Source organism: Drosophila albomicans, chromosome X (genome assembly GCF_009650485.2).
Source record: "Drosophila albomicans strain 15112-1751.03 chromosome X, ASM965048v2, whole genome shotgun sequence".
In the NCBI taxonomy this organism is placed as follows: Eukaryota; Metazoa; Arthropoda; class Insecta; order Diptera; family Drosophilidae; genus Drosophila; species Drosophila albomicans.
Window position 1 is genome coordinate 20,547,743 of NC_047627.2, and position 13,535 is coordinate 20,561,277.

General features: G+C 34.8%; 1 protein-coding gene across 1 annotated transcript in view; it reads right to left on the reverse strand.

Moving 5' to 3' along the window:
• The window catches only part of LOC117577676 (allatostatin-A receptor), a 98,802-nt gene that overhangs the window by 76,895 nt on the left and 8,372 nt on the right, over positions 1-13,535 (reverse strand). The window contains exon 2 of the mRNA XM_052008688.1: positions 7,340-7,377. The gene's annotated coding sequence lies outside the window, so the exon portion shown is untranslated. The remainder of the gene's footprint in view (positions 1-7,339; positions 7,378-13,535) is intronic.

A 13,535-nucleotide genomic window follows, 5' to 3' on the forward strand; every position in this document is an offset into this window, starting at 1 on the left:
ACAACGATCCATTTGTGCCATCAATAAAAATAACAAACTGAACAGTTAGCAAAATGATGAAAGCGAGCGAGGCTGAAGGACGACATGCACTACACACACAGTTGGATAGTTACATAATCCTGGACAAGGATTATTTTCTTTGGTTTATCGGGCGAAGTTTTGTTTTATTCTATACCAATTCCCAATTCTTTTTTTAGTCTTCGAGTGAAGCGCTTCTAATGAGGTAAATGTTAAATAAACTAGAGTTCTGGACAATCTTAGAAAACTGTTTATCATCATGATAAAGAATTACAAAATAAGATTTTAATTATAAACAATTTGCTTCAGCATGATGAATTACAGAATAACATTTCAATTAAGAGGAATTTGATTTCTCATTTGATTTCTAAAGCAACTGTATTGAATATACTCAAAATTTCAAAGCAAACTTTTCATTTATTATTCCCCTTAGCATTAGCTAATTAACAATCATTTATTGAACGCATTGAATATTACTTATTAAAATGATTAGTCTATTCTTTCTTCTCAAATTGGTTCATTGAAAAAGTAAATTTTGTATTAAATATAAATGTTGTACTTTTGCACAATGGAAATGAAAGTTTTGCATAGCCTAAACGATCGACGTGGGAGGGGCAAAAGTGTTTTGTTTGAATTTCGTTTCTTGCAAATGAATAAAAAATATATCAGGGCAGCAATTTCGTTTTTTTTTTCCAATTACCTTAACAGCTGCCCAAATACGAGAATTGTAAATTATAAATGAGCAAAAAGAAAAAAAAAATCATAATAACGAATTACAAAATACATAAACATAATACACAACAACAACAACAACAACGAGGAAAAAATCAGAAAAGAAATGAAATGAAACTGAAAGGAATTGAAAAGAAACCTGCAAAGCGGCCAGAAGAAAAAGAAAAAAAAATTGAATGCCAAATACGCGACCTTTGGCCAGCAAATAAGAACGCAAATAATTTCCGTTTTGAAAGCGACACACAGAGTCGATGGAGTGGTTTCCACTTTACTCCTCCCAGATCACAGACAGTCGAGAAGGGAAGTGAAGAGAAGGAAAAGGAAGGAGAGAAGCGAGGGGCTGCGTTTCCGTTTTCCGTTTCCTGTGCAAATATGCGACATAGACGACACATAGACCAAAGAGTTGCAACACTGTCGCTGAGTTGCCAAAGCTGCGTAGGTCGTGCCCCAAGTCGACATGATTTGAGCTGGGTCGCAACCCGACCCTCGACCTGTTCCATCTCCATCTCCATCTCCTCTGCTCCACCTCTTGCTCTCTTCGTTTTTATCTGTGTCTCTGGTGAGTGTTTGTGTGCCAACGCGGCTTATTGGTCAGACATTTGTGCTGATAAATAGACGGGCAACTACTTGTGCTTAGGACCCTCCCCACCCCGTCCCTAGAGGACTATGTCAGGACACTCGCTCGCCTGCTCTTTGCTCATCTCTCTGTCTGTCGGTCCGTCTGTCTGTTTAGTGCAAATATTCAAAGGCGGAAAATCTCTTTTAGAATTTCATGTCTATGACATCCGTTGGTAACGCAACGCAAATTGTTCCGGAAAATACTTCAAATCGTCAAGAGATCGATAGTGATAGCAAAACAGTGTTGTAAGGATCGATAACTTTTACTTAAACCGCAATAATTAAAGAGTAAATAATGTAATAAATGAAATATCATATTTTTGGTGCTTGAACTCTTTGCAAATTTTGTGATAGAATGCTTACAATTCTCTTCAGATCTATAACGACAGTAAAAAGTGTTTTTTACTTACAATGATCGATAACTTTCGCATCAAGAGCAGCCGTTAAAATTCAAAAAACAAAGTATTGATTGCTTACAATGATCGATAACTTTCATAATGAATAATAGATGATTGCCTTAATTTCTGTCTTTATAAATTATGCCAGTAAATGCTTAGAATTCTCTACAGATCGATAACGATAGTAAAAAGTGTGGTTTACTTACAATTATCAATAACTTTCGCTTCGGAAGCAGTGATTAAAATGACAAGAAATGCTTCTAACAAATGATTGAATTGCATAAGTAAAATATATATAATTTCATTGTTGAAACAAATTAGATTAGTCTGGAAAACGTTTAGAATCGTCTACAGATCGATAATGATATTAAACAGGTTTGTTTACATTCAATAGTCGATAACTCACGCTTAAAAAGCAGTAATTAAAATTAGCATAAATTGTTAAAAAGTTTTATGTAGTGGATGATTGCATTAATTGCCTTCAACTTTCATAAAGAAAATGTGCTATTTTATTGCTCAAACTTCCAAGAGTAACAATTTTGTTTTCTCATAAAATTATGAAATTTGTATACGCTTTATTCTTGACAAGGTTTTCAGCAAGACATAAATATTATCTAACTTTTTGTACTACTTACTCTATACTTATTAGTGAAAAGAACACTTTGAAATTGTAGCCAAGTAGTGTGAACTAGAAATCAAAAATATTACTCCAATGAAAATTCTTTCTCACTTTAAAATCGTATGCTAATTGAAATAAGATTGCTGGCAGGGTATACAATAAGTTGGTTCAACTCAGCTGAACTTGCAGCTTGTTTAGTTGTTCTTTTTTTTATGCCTTTGTTTGTTTGTTTCATGTTGCAGCTTTTGCTTTTTTTATGGCATCGTAAACAGCACATAATACTAAAGAGCTTTGTTTGGAGAGAGGCCAGAGAGAGGGAAGAGAGAGGGGAGAGAGAGACATGGCACAAAGCCGAGCGCGTCTGGCCGAAAATTTGTTGCTTACTTCCCTAGTCCAAAGTCCAAAATGTGGGCGTGTAGTCGTCGTACAAGGACCAACAACAACAACAACAACAACACAAAGAGAAAGCAGTAGAGAAAACTTAGGGAAATGGAACGTGGCTCTTTCTCGTACTCTGTCGCTCTCACTTTGTGCGTGGGCGCATTGCCTTTTGCCTCGTGTGAATAATAAAATAGTTTCGAGTATCCATTTGCATATTTAAAATGCAAGGAGCTACGAGTGGAAAGTGGAAGAGGAAGCGAGGCGTGGCAGGGCAAGGTAAGGCGAGGCGAGTGAGTTTTAAGATGCCACTAAATATTTGCTCGAGCACTAAACGCTGCCGTCTTCACGTTTCCACATGTTTCACGCCCTTCCTCTTGAGAACCCAACTCTGTGCTCCTTCGACCGTGTCCACAGTTTGCGTATGTCCTTCTATTTGCAACACACACTCCGCTTTCCTCTTCCCTCTGTTCTCCCCCTGCTTTTCTACACCTGTCCCATGGTCGCGTGCAAAGCATTTTGATTTAATTTTTTATGCACTCTCATTAAATAATAGCACGTCAGACACAAGCACGTTGGACACAAGCAAACACACACACATACAGAGCTTTCCCCTAGTCAAAAAAAAAAAAAAAAAAATGAAGAAAGTTGCAACAGCTGCTGCTGCCCCATGACATCCCCAGCTCGCAACTTGCAACGTGTCTATCTTAGTTGCTTTTGGGGCCATTTTCCCTTTGGAACTTGGGCTGCCCTTGTTGATTTAGGTTAACAGCAACTCAGCTGAAATTATTTCATCAGAAATCCAGGGAGAACAACTCACGCTTTGGTTTTGGGGAATTTTCAAGCACACACACTCACACACAAATAACGAAGAGTCGACGTAAACTGCCACAAATTGTGCTTTTAATTAAGCATACATGAAATTGTCGAAAACCGCGTAATTTTTGTGGGGAGAAATTCAAAAACATTAAATTTCACATTATAGATGAACAAATTTTATGATATAGTAGACAGCAGAAATAGATTCATTTTAGGGAACTTCTCTTATATATTTTGAAATTATGCGACACTTTTAAAATAATTTCCTCAACTATGTAAATGAACTTCACATTCCACCAAAAGAACTACGAGTCATTATCCAAGTGAACTATATGAATTAGCTTGAAATGCAGTAACATAGCAGCCAGCTTTGACAGTATTAATCAACATTAAAAGGTAGTTACATAGCAGTTAGCTATGACAGTAATAATCGTCTGAATGTGATAGTTACATAGCAGTCAGCTTAGGATATAAGAAATAATTTTACTATTTCAGACTTTTTTATTCACTAGTATAAGTTTAAAAATTGCTTCACTTTAAAAATAAAATACAATAAAAACTAATTTCACATTTCACTAAACGATCTACGAGCCATTAGAAAATTACAATATTAATCAGCTTGAAATGGAGTAACATAGCAGCCAGCTTTGGCAGTAGTAATCTTAAACTTAAAGAAGTTACATAGCAGTTAGCTATGCATGTAATAATCGACTTATGTAAAGCAATCGTTGATATAGCAGTCAGCTTAGGACAGTTCATAGCATAAGAAATAATTTTACTATTTCCGACTTTTTTATTCACTAGTAAAAGTTTAAAAATTGCTTCACTTTCAAAATAAAATGCAATAAAAACTAATTTCACTTTTCACTAAAAGATCTACGAGCCATTAGAAAATTACAATATTAATCAGCTTGAAATGGAGTAACATAGCAGCCAGCTTTGACAGTAGTAAACAACATGAAAAGGTAGTTACATAGCAGTTACCTATGCCTGTAATAATCGTCTTAAAGTGATAGTTACATAGCAGTGCATAGCATAAGAAATAATTTCACTATCTTACTTCTATTTTCATTAATAAAAGTTGTAAAAATATTAGATATATTTAAAAAAAAGCAACACTTTGAAAATACTTCTATCATAGCAGCTGACTTTTCACACAAACTTTGCCTTTCAGCAAATGCGCTGCGAGCAATTATGTCTCGACCAATTTGTGATGACTGTAACTTAGATAGGAAAACTTTAATTTATGCTCATATAACTGTGAAAATCAGTACTTCGTTGTGTGTTTGTTGGATTGTGCTGTTGTTATTTATGCTGATGCCGCTGGCAATCGAAAGTTGGCAAATTTACCAAGTCTAAATGAAAATGCTGCTCGAGATAATTGAAAATGGCGAAGTAAATGCGTGTTTGGATTTGTTTTCTATACACACACTCAACAAGAAGACAACAAATGCAAATTACATGAGTATTAAAAATAAATTACGAGACACACTGAGCACAACTTTCTCAAGGATTAACAGAAAGAAAGAGAGAGAGAGAGAGAGAGGAAGAAGCTTAGCCATTCAGTTGACAAACAACGAACAAGGAAACTAAAATAGTTCGAAAGTATTTAGAACGCATTGTGTACTTATTGGGAAACTTTATTTTACCTCAGACATTTTGAGGCAAACACCGAGACAGATTTGCTGTTTGTGGGGATTAAGGACCATAACTAATCGGAGAGAGCATAAATTGTGCCAAGCACAATAATATCGAAAGTATTAAAGAGCTTAAATCGCAATTTGATGGCAGGATTTATCGAAGCGAACAGTTCGTTATCCTTTTACATTTAAATAAATTTCAATATACCATAATACTACAAAAATACTACAATACTGTAGAAGTTAAGGCGATAAATCCGATGCAAAACTATCTACGATTAATTGAAAATAAATTCGAGTTTAATTTTCAAGCTTTGAAAACAGCAAACTTCCAATGGCAAGCAATAAATTCAAGAGTTTATTGAAGTAATCGGGCGGAGCACAACATTGAAATGGGTATAAAATGTTAGTTGGACATGAATATGGCATTTTTGGCAAACTGATTAAAAGAGATTTTATGCGGCATTTGCTGAACTTTCTTGGCCTTGGGAAGGCGAACAAATTTGAGATTGTTTTTTCGGTTCGTTTGGGTCATTGTCATCGAGCGCATGATTAAATAAAAGTATCCGCTTACTGTAGAGGAAAAACCATTGTCATTTATTATGATTACGTGCACATGATGCCTGACAGTTGATGCCTTTTTGGGCAACGGGGCGTATGCTTGCTGCTGTTACCTTTTGTGCTGCTGCTGGGGTCGCAGGTGTCAATGGTCGAACAGATTTTGCGCAGCGTTCAAACGATTCGAACTTAAAGTTTTTATGATGCCAATACAGCAGTCGCTTTATTAGCCCTCCCCCCCCTAACATCCACTTTGAATTGAGTTGAGATGTTAGGTAGGCGCTGCATTAATTTAATCGGCATGTCATTTCATGTTGAAAGTTTTGTTTTACGCTTTGCAAACGAGACTCGCTTGTGGCCATAAAATGCCATTGGCTTGCTCTCTCTGTGTGTGTGCCCAGCAGCAGGTAAACATGGCCATGTCACACACACATACACACACACACACAACATCATCATCGTCATCGTCAAGCTAAGCCATCCAAGCGGAGACAGCCAATCGCATAGCTCCGAGTCGCCTGTCACCGCCAACGGCTTTGTTCTCAATGCTCTGTCAATCAGAGGAGTAGGGAAGCAACCGCTGGCTGCAACTTGGCTAGAGCTGCCCTGTTTGCCTTGGTTACTTGCTTGGCTAACTGCCCGAGTTCTCTTCAGCTTGGCTCGCGTTAAATGAGCTGAAGTGGCAATGAAAATTGCAATATGCCGCTGGCAACGACTGCCAACGACTGCTGCTTGAGGTCGAGCAAATGTGGGAGGCGTTGATATGCCGCCAGGCTTGAAGTGACAGTTCCACGCACACACACACACACACACAACCTCATACACATACACAGGTGTGTGTGTGTGCCTGTGTGCATTGCACTTTGATTGACATTTTGTGTGGAACCTGTCCTAACAACAATCGCTCAATTGCGTCCCACTCAAAGAGACGCCAACTTGACTCACATTACTTGAATGATAATGCACGCGAAAATAATCCTACTACTTAGTGTACTATATATCATTTATGATATAAGTATTTGACAGTTAACTTAGCATATTTGAAACTGTTTAAATTTGAACCTTCTTCTTCAGTCAAGTTAGTCGCTCATCATTTATGTCTCTAATGATTTCCTACAGATTGTTCTACCTTATTTTTCATACAGGGCATAACTCTGGAGGATTCGTAGAGACAGAGAGCAAAGTTGACTCGTTATACTTGAAGGTGTTGTACTTTAAAGTCTTTTCGACCAAGTTTGCCAAGTTTCTCTAATTTACAAACTTTTATTTTGGTTTATTTATGAAATTTATATAATTTCCCAATTAAATTCATATTTTTCACAAAATTCTACTGCAGTAAATAAATTATAGAACTTTCAAACCAATTTTATTACATTTTTATTCTATTAAAAACATACAAAAACAAATAAGGAAAATACTACTATATTGTAACTTATCAATTTGTTGCTTATGATGACAAATTTTAAGAGTACCAAAAAAAATGACAGCAAATAATATAAATGCAATTTTGCTATTGCACTTTTTATGTAGTTGAATTGAAAATTTGTTATTGTACTTACTTGAAACTTTAAAGTTTGGAAAATACAACAAACAAAGTCTGCAAAGAAAACATGAAAAATGTAATTGATTAGTTTATTGTTGTCAACGAAAGTTAAAGTCACTCGAATTGTGTGTAATCGCTTAGAAATAAACTTAACTAAAGCTCATTACAACGTTGCAACGTTACGAACAACAGCGTCGAAGTAAGACTGAAGCTGTAATAGTTTTATAACAGTTATTGATGGCTGCGAAAGTTGAAATGCTGCAATGCAATGATTAATGAATGAACGAAACAAAAACAACACATGTAAACTCATAATGTTCAGATATATTTCCCCATTCACTATTTAGATTGGAAATGCGAGCTTGGGATATTAATATTTTGAGGTGAACCTGAATGGTCAGTATGTGTGTGTGTGTGTGTGTTTGTGTTTGTGTGTGTAATGTAAATCGGAAAATTACAAATGCCACTGTGGCTGCCAATGCGCATTGAACGGTTGAAAATCATAACAAATATCGCGCATACGCCGCATACGACAGCGGGGCTTTTTTTTTTTTTTTTTTGTTTTTTTATTGCCCTCGTTACGACAAATGAGCAACATCAGCCATAATTAAGCGTAAATATTTTGTTTGTTTTTGTTACGGGGTCGCATCGCACCGTTAATATGTATTTCATCTCCCTCTCTCTTTCTCACTCTACTCTCTCTCTCTCTTTTTGGCTCTCGCCCGCGGTGAATTTTATATTATTTTTATGATTTTCGGCATTCCGCATGAAAATGCGCATTGCCTTTTTAATACTCTCCGAAATGGGCACATAAATTGTATCATTAAATTTGCAATGCAAGCAAATTGTAGCCGAGAAATTAGTATAAATTAAGTATTGAAATGATGAGTATTAAAATGTAAAGCCTTGCAAATTAAAATGCTCATGTCAAGGATAAAGAAAATATCATTGCAAAACTATATGGAAATACATAAAAATTTATTCCACAATAATGAAATAACGAAATGCACATTTTTATTTTACTTCAAGTTGTAATTTCCATTAACAAAAAGGTTTATCTATAAGGTATTATAATAACACACCCATAATATTATTTAATATATTCCTTCGGCTATAATAATGTATAGATAATATTATTTAAAATGTTCCTTCATTTATCAACAATCAAGAAAAAGATTTAAACTCATAAGTGAACTAAGCCAGTTTGTTAAATGATAATTTTCTATAACCGATTTAGATTCAGTTTGTAATAAATTTAAGAAGAGTTATTGCACTAGCTAAAGCTTGGTTATCTATAGGGTATAATAATATCTTCCTTCATCTATAAAAATGAGTAGTGAATATTATTTAAATTGTTCCTTCATTTACTTATAAGCAATCAAGAATTTATTAGAAGTAACTAAACTCAAAAAATGAACTAAAAAAGCCTGTTAAATAATAATTTTTCATTAAACGATTTAAATTCATTTTAAAATAAATTTCCAGCAGCTAAAACTTGGTCCCTAATAAATCTTCTCGTTGCAGTCAGAGTATTGCAAACTGTCATTCATTTCATTATTTTTTTGTTCGTAATATTTTATGCTGCTGCTGTTGTTGTTTTCTGTTCTTTTTTTGTTTTGTGTGTTGTTCTGTCTTACTTTTATTGTTATCGCTTGATGTTTATGATTTGTATTACACAAAGCACATGGCTCATGTTTGTTCTGCTGTTGTTTTTTTTTTACTGGTTGTTGTTGTCGCTTATGTTTATCGACAGTTATGACTGTCATTTTGGCGCTGTTGTTGTTAGTAATGCGAAATGTTTGCGAGGATGCGCTTGGGAAAATCTTTTTGTCGGATTTGAGCCACACACTGAGAGAGCACTTTTCGATGATGCGTAAAGAAGCCGCAATACTCGTAATACATTTTTCACATTTGAGCTGCTGGTTTGCTGGTAACATTCATATTATTCTTGCACCAAAAATAACAAACTCAATTGTGAATTGCACATGCTTCAGGTATCTCCTTACGATGCGAGTGTCTGCTTAACTTCTTAGAAGCAGCTAGCTAACTGAATTCCAAGAAAGCAAAGCATACTCACTCACATTTGTTTATATTTTTCTTGATCCCAACTGTTTGAAAGTCGAACTCAGCAAAGTTCTATATATGTATATTTTCCTTTGGTATTCTTAGTTTTGATATAAACATATTCATATTCTATATTATTACTTTAAAGAATTCTCAAGTTTTGCGCTTTGAAGAAGTCGAAATTTAAAATACACTTGGTGTGCAAATTATTGCAATAGAATTTTGTGAACAAGTTGTAGTTTATTTAGTACAATTTATATATTTTATTAGAAACGAAAATATTGATAGAAAAAAATAGCAATAAAATATATATTTAAATTATATATTTCATATAATAAAACACAAAAAAATACCATAATAAATATATAATAAGTAAACATTATTTTGCTGCGAAAAAATATACTATACTATACAAACACTATTGTAAATATACTATAACACTATTGAAAGTATTCTATAATACTATAATAAATATACTATAAGGAAACATATTTTTTTCTCTTCTTTATTTTCAATCTGCCTATTTGGACAATAAGTAAATTGCCTAATTAATTAATATTAAATTAACAGAAAAAGCATGTTGACAATGAGCCCTGCTATTTATTTCATATATAACATCTTATCAGTTGGATGACAATTGTCAACACATACAAAGTAAGATGCTTACACCAAAGACAATTTTTTAAAACATTATTTAACACCAGAAATTAATTCACAGAATTTACTGAATATATTTTTTTTTCTTATTTGATATAGCTGTAGCTTTTATAGTTCAATAAATACTTTTACCAATTTTATAGATTGCAATATCTATGTTTCTAGTGCAGTTTAATTTCAAGTTCAAGTTCGCTTGTTTAATTAACAATAAAGCGTTTTCTTGTCCCCTTTTATTTTTGAGTTGCGGTCACATACAACGCATAAGCGACTGTCAATTGTACTTAATGGCAAGCTACGTATTTGTTTGTGGTTTGTTAGCCAACCACACTGTCAAACACACACACACACACACACACATTATATAGGATTACATCATGGCTTTATTTGGATGTCATAGTTGCCATGAAAGTGAGTGTTAAGGCCACAGTTACCGCACCTGAAGCTGAAGAGCGCGAATTCATTGTGGATGCAGTAGAACAAAGTACGTATACGCCATGTGTGCGAGTGTGTGTGCGGGTGTGTGTGTGTCTATGGCAACATTTGTGCAGCTCATTAAGAAGTTGCAAGTGCAACCGCAAAACGTCATTTGTGTGATGCAAACGAACGCGTTTTTGCGGCGTTAGCGGCAACAAACTTTAATTAGTCAACAGCGCGAACAGTGAACGGAAGCTTCAAATCGAGGAGGGGTTAGAAGTGGAGTTTGGAGGAGGAGCTCAAAAGGGGGCAGGCAAACACTCAAAGTACAAGTATTTATGCGTCTGGCATAATGGGCACAAAAAAAAATAGTTACGCCTAATGGAGAAAACTCTCTTTGTGTGCGTGTTTGCCATGAGTGGCCTAAAATAGCGAGCGAGTGTAGGTGGAGTGTAGGAGACACAGGAGACACAACAAGGCAGAGGGCCTTGGTCATTGTCTTGTTACGAGGAGCAGAGCATTGCAATGAAATGGCGAATCTGTGGCAGCTGTGAAATATGAGCACACGTACGTCGCAGGACAATAAAACGCTGCGAGTCTCTGGATAAGAGCTGTGTGCTCCCACATAACTATGGCCACAACGCATGTGTGTGGGTGTGTGTGTGTGCGTGAGGCGACACCCACACACACAAATAAAAATACACTCATTCGCATTGTGGAGATAGTCTTTTGTGGCATATGCATATTCAGAGTTAGCCTGACAGCAAGAAACTTTTCGCCTGATGCAGCGCGATGAACGACTTTATTGGAATTGCAGCTTTTGTTCACAACATGAAATGAAAGTTTCCCCACCACTCCCTCCCCACCTCTCGCATTTCTCATGCCGGGAATAGGTGCAACAACAACAACAACAATCACTGCATATTTGCAGTCCGAAAATTGCGATGATACATTCAATTTATTTAACAAAATCTTTACGCTTTCAAAGCAGCGCCAAATGCGTCAACTGAAATTGCTTGCAACATGCAACATGCCACACATACACAAGTTGCATAAACAAGCAACACACTCAGATTGCGATTGCCAAAGACAGCGACTTATTTTGAAAGCTGCACTATGAATAGAATATCACTCGAAATACACTCAAATAATGTCTTATATAAAAAAATATATCTTGTTTAAGATTCTCTTGTTTGATAAAAAATCACTCAAAATGCAAATAAAAAACAACTTCCTATATTAAAAAAAGTATATTGCTTATACTTTTCATTTAAAAGCAAGTTTACTTACTTCGATAAAATATTACTCAAAATACACGCAAATAATTTGCTTATAGTATAGTTTTTTTTCCTCGATCTTCAAAAAAGTTTTGTTCTTTGATAGAATATCATTCGAATTACAAAAAGAAGTATTTCTTTTATTAGCCAAAAATTGTTTAAATTTTTCATTATAAAAAATATCTTAAAATGCATATTTAATATAAAAACCTTGCTTAAACTTTTCAAGATTTCTTCTTGCTTTAAGATCAACAACTTTTGTGGCTGAAACAGCAAATTTTCATTACAGCGCACAATTTTTGTGAGGAATTCTTTTTTTTTTCGCTGGCAATGTTGGCAAAGAATTCGAGAAAACATAAGTACACATTTGAAAATAAACACAAGTAAGTAAATGTGAGTTGTGAATTCATGTGAAATATATGAAATTCTTGCACAAGAATCTCACAGTTATGCTGAAAAGCCAGAAAGTTTGGGTCAGCATCTTGTTTACTCTGCCACAACAAACGTATTTTTTTTTTACATTTTCTTTAAGACGAAACTCTCGTATAAATTATGCAAGTCAAAAGATGAATGAATTCATAATATAAATACATAAGTATATCAAGTAATACAAATTAGTATAAATTAAATAAATATGTAAGTGCAGCAGCATAAATAAAATATGCTAAAATAGGTGAAATTATTTATTTTCGTATTTCCTTTTCATTCTTTTCAGGAATAATAATTAAAGTAAACATTTAGCGGTAGTAGTAATAATATTATTTTCTATCAGCAAAGTATTTAAATTTTTATTAGAATATTATATTTAATCTATTTTCTTTTCATTTTGTTTTATTTTTATTTTATTTAAAAAAAAAAACATTGCCAAAAATTTGATTGAATGTGTAAAATTTGGATGTTCGATTGGTTGACCAAACGGACCGAGATATTTGGGTGGGCGGATAAGCTAAATGGGCATGGTCAGGCAGGCGATTAAATTTGCGTGTTTCTTCTCAACTGCTACTCAACTGTTGCGCCACATCTCAACATATAACGATCGATCGATCATGTGTAAAAATGACATGCCAAAAATTTTAAAATATGTCTGCTTATCTAGGCGGCGCACCGAGATATTAGTGAAGGAGGATGTGATAAGTGGGCGTGGCCAGGCAGAATACCTTCAGCGAGATTATCCAGTGAAGGCTTAAGGTACTTTTAGTTAACTATTGCCAAACAGTTGTGATTCTTACTAAACAGTTGAACAAAAATAAATAAAAGCAAAGCAAGCTGCTGGTCAATGATTAGAATATGTGACTGAAAAAAGTCGATGCCAAAAATTTGTCTATATCTGCGCCATATTTAGTGTGTCTGCTTGACTAGGCGGCGGACCGAGTTATTAGTGAAGGCAGATGTGATAAGTGAGCGTGGTCAGGTAGGCGATCTTCACAAAGATTGCTTAGGGTACTTTTGATCAACTGTTACTCAACAGTCGTAACTTTTACTAAACAGTTTTGCTGAAGCTCAACGATCGACTGTGAAAAATTTGATCGCCAAAAATTGTAGTTTATGTGCACTAAACCCATTCATGAAGGCTTGTCTAAACGTGGGACAGAGTTATTAGTGAAGGCGGAAGTGCTAAGTGGGCGTGTTTAGACAAAATACCTACTGAATGGGTACTTTTAGTCAACTGCTGCTAAACAGTTGTGACTCTTACTAAACCGTTGAACAAAACTTAAAGGCAAAGCAAGCTACTGGTCATTGATTTAAATATGCGACTGAAAAAAAGTCGATGCCAAAAATTTGCCTATATCTCTACCATAT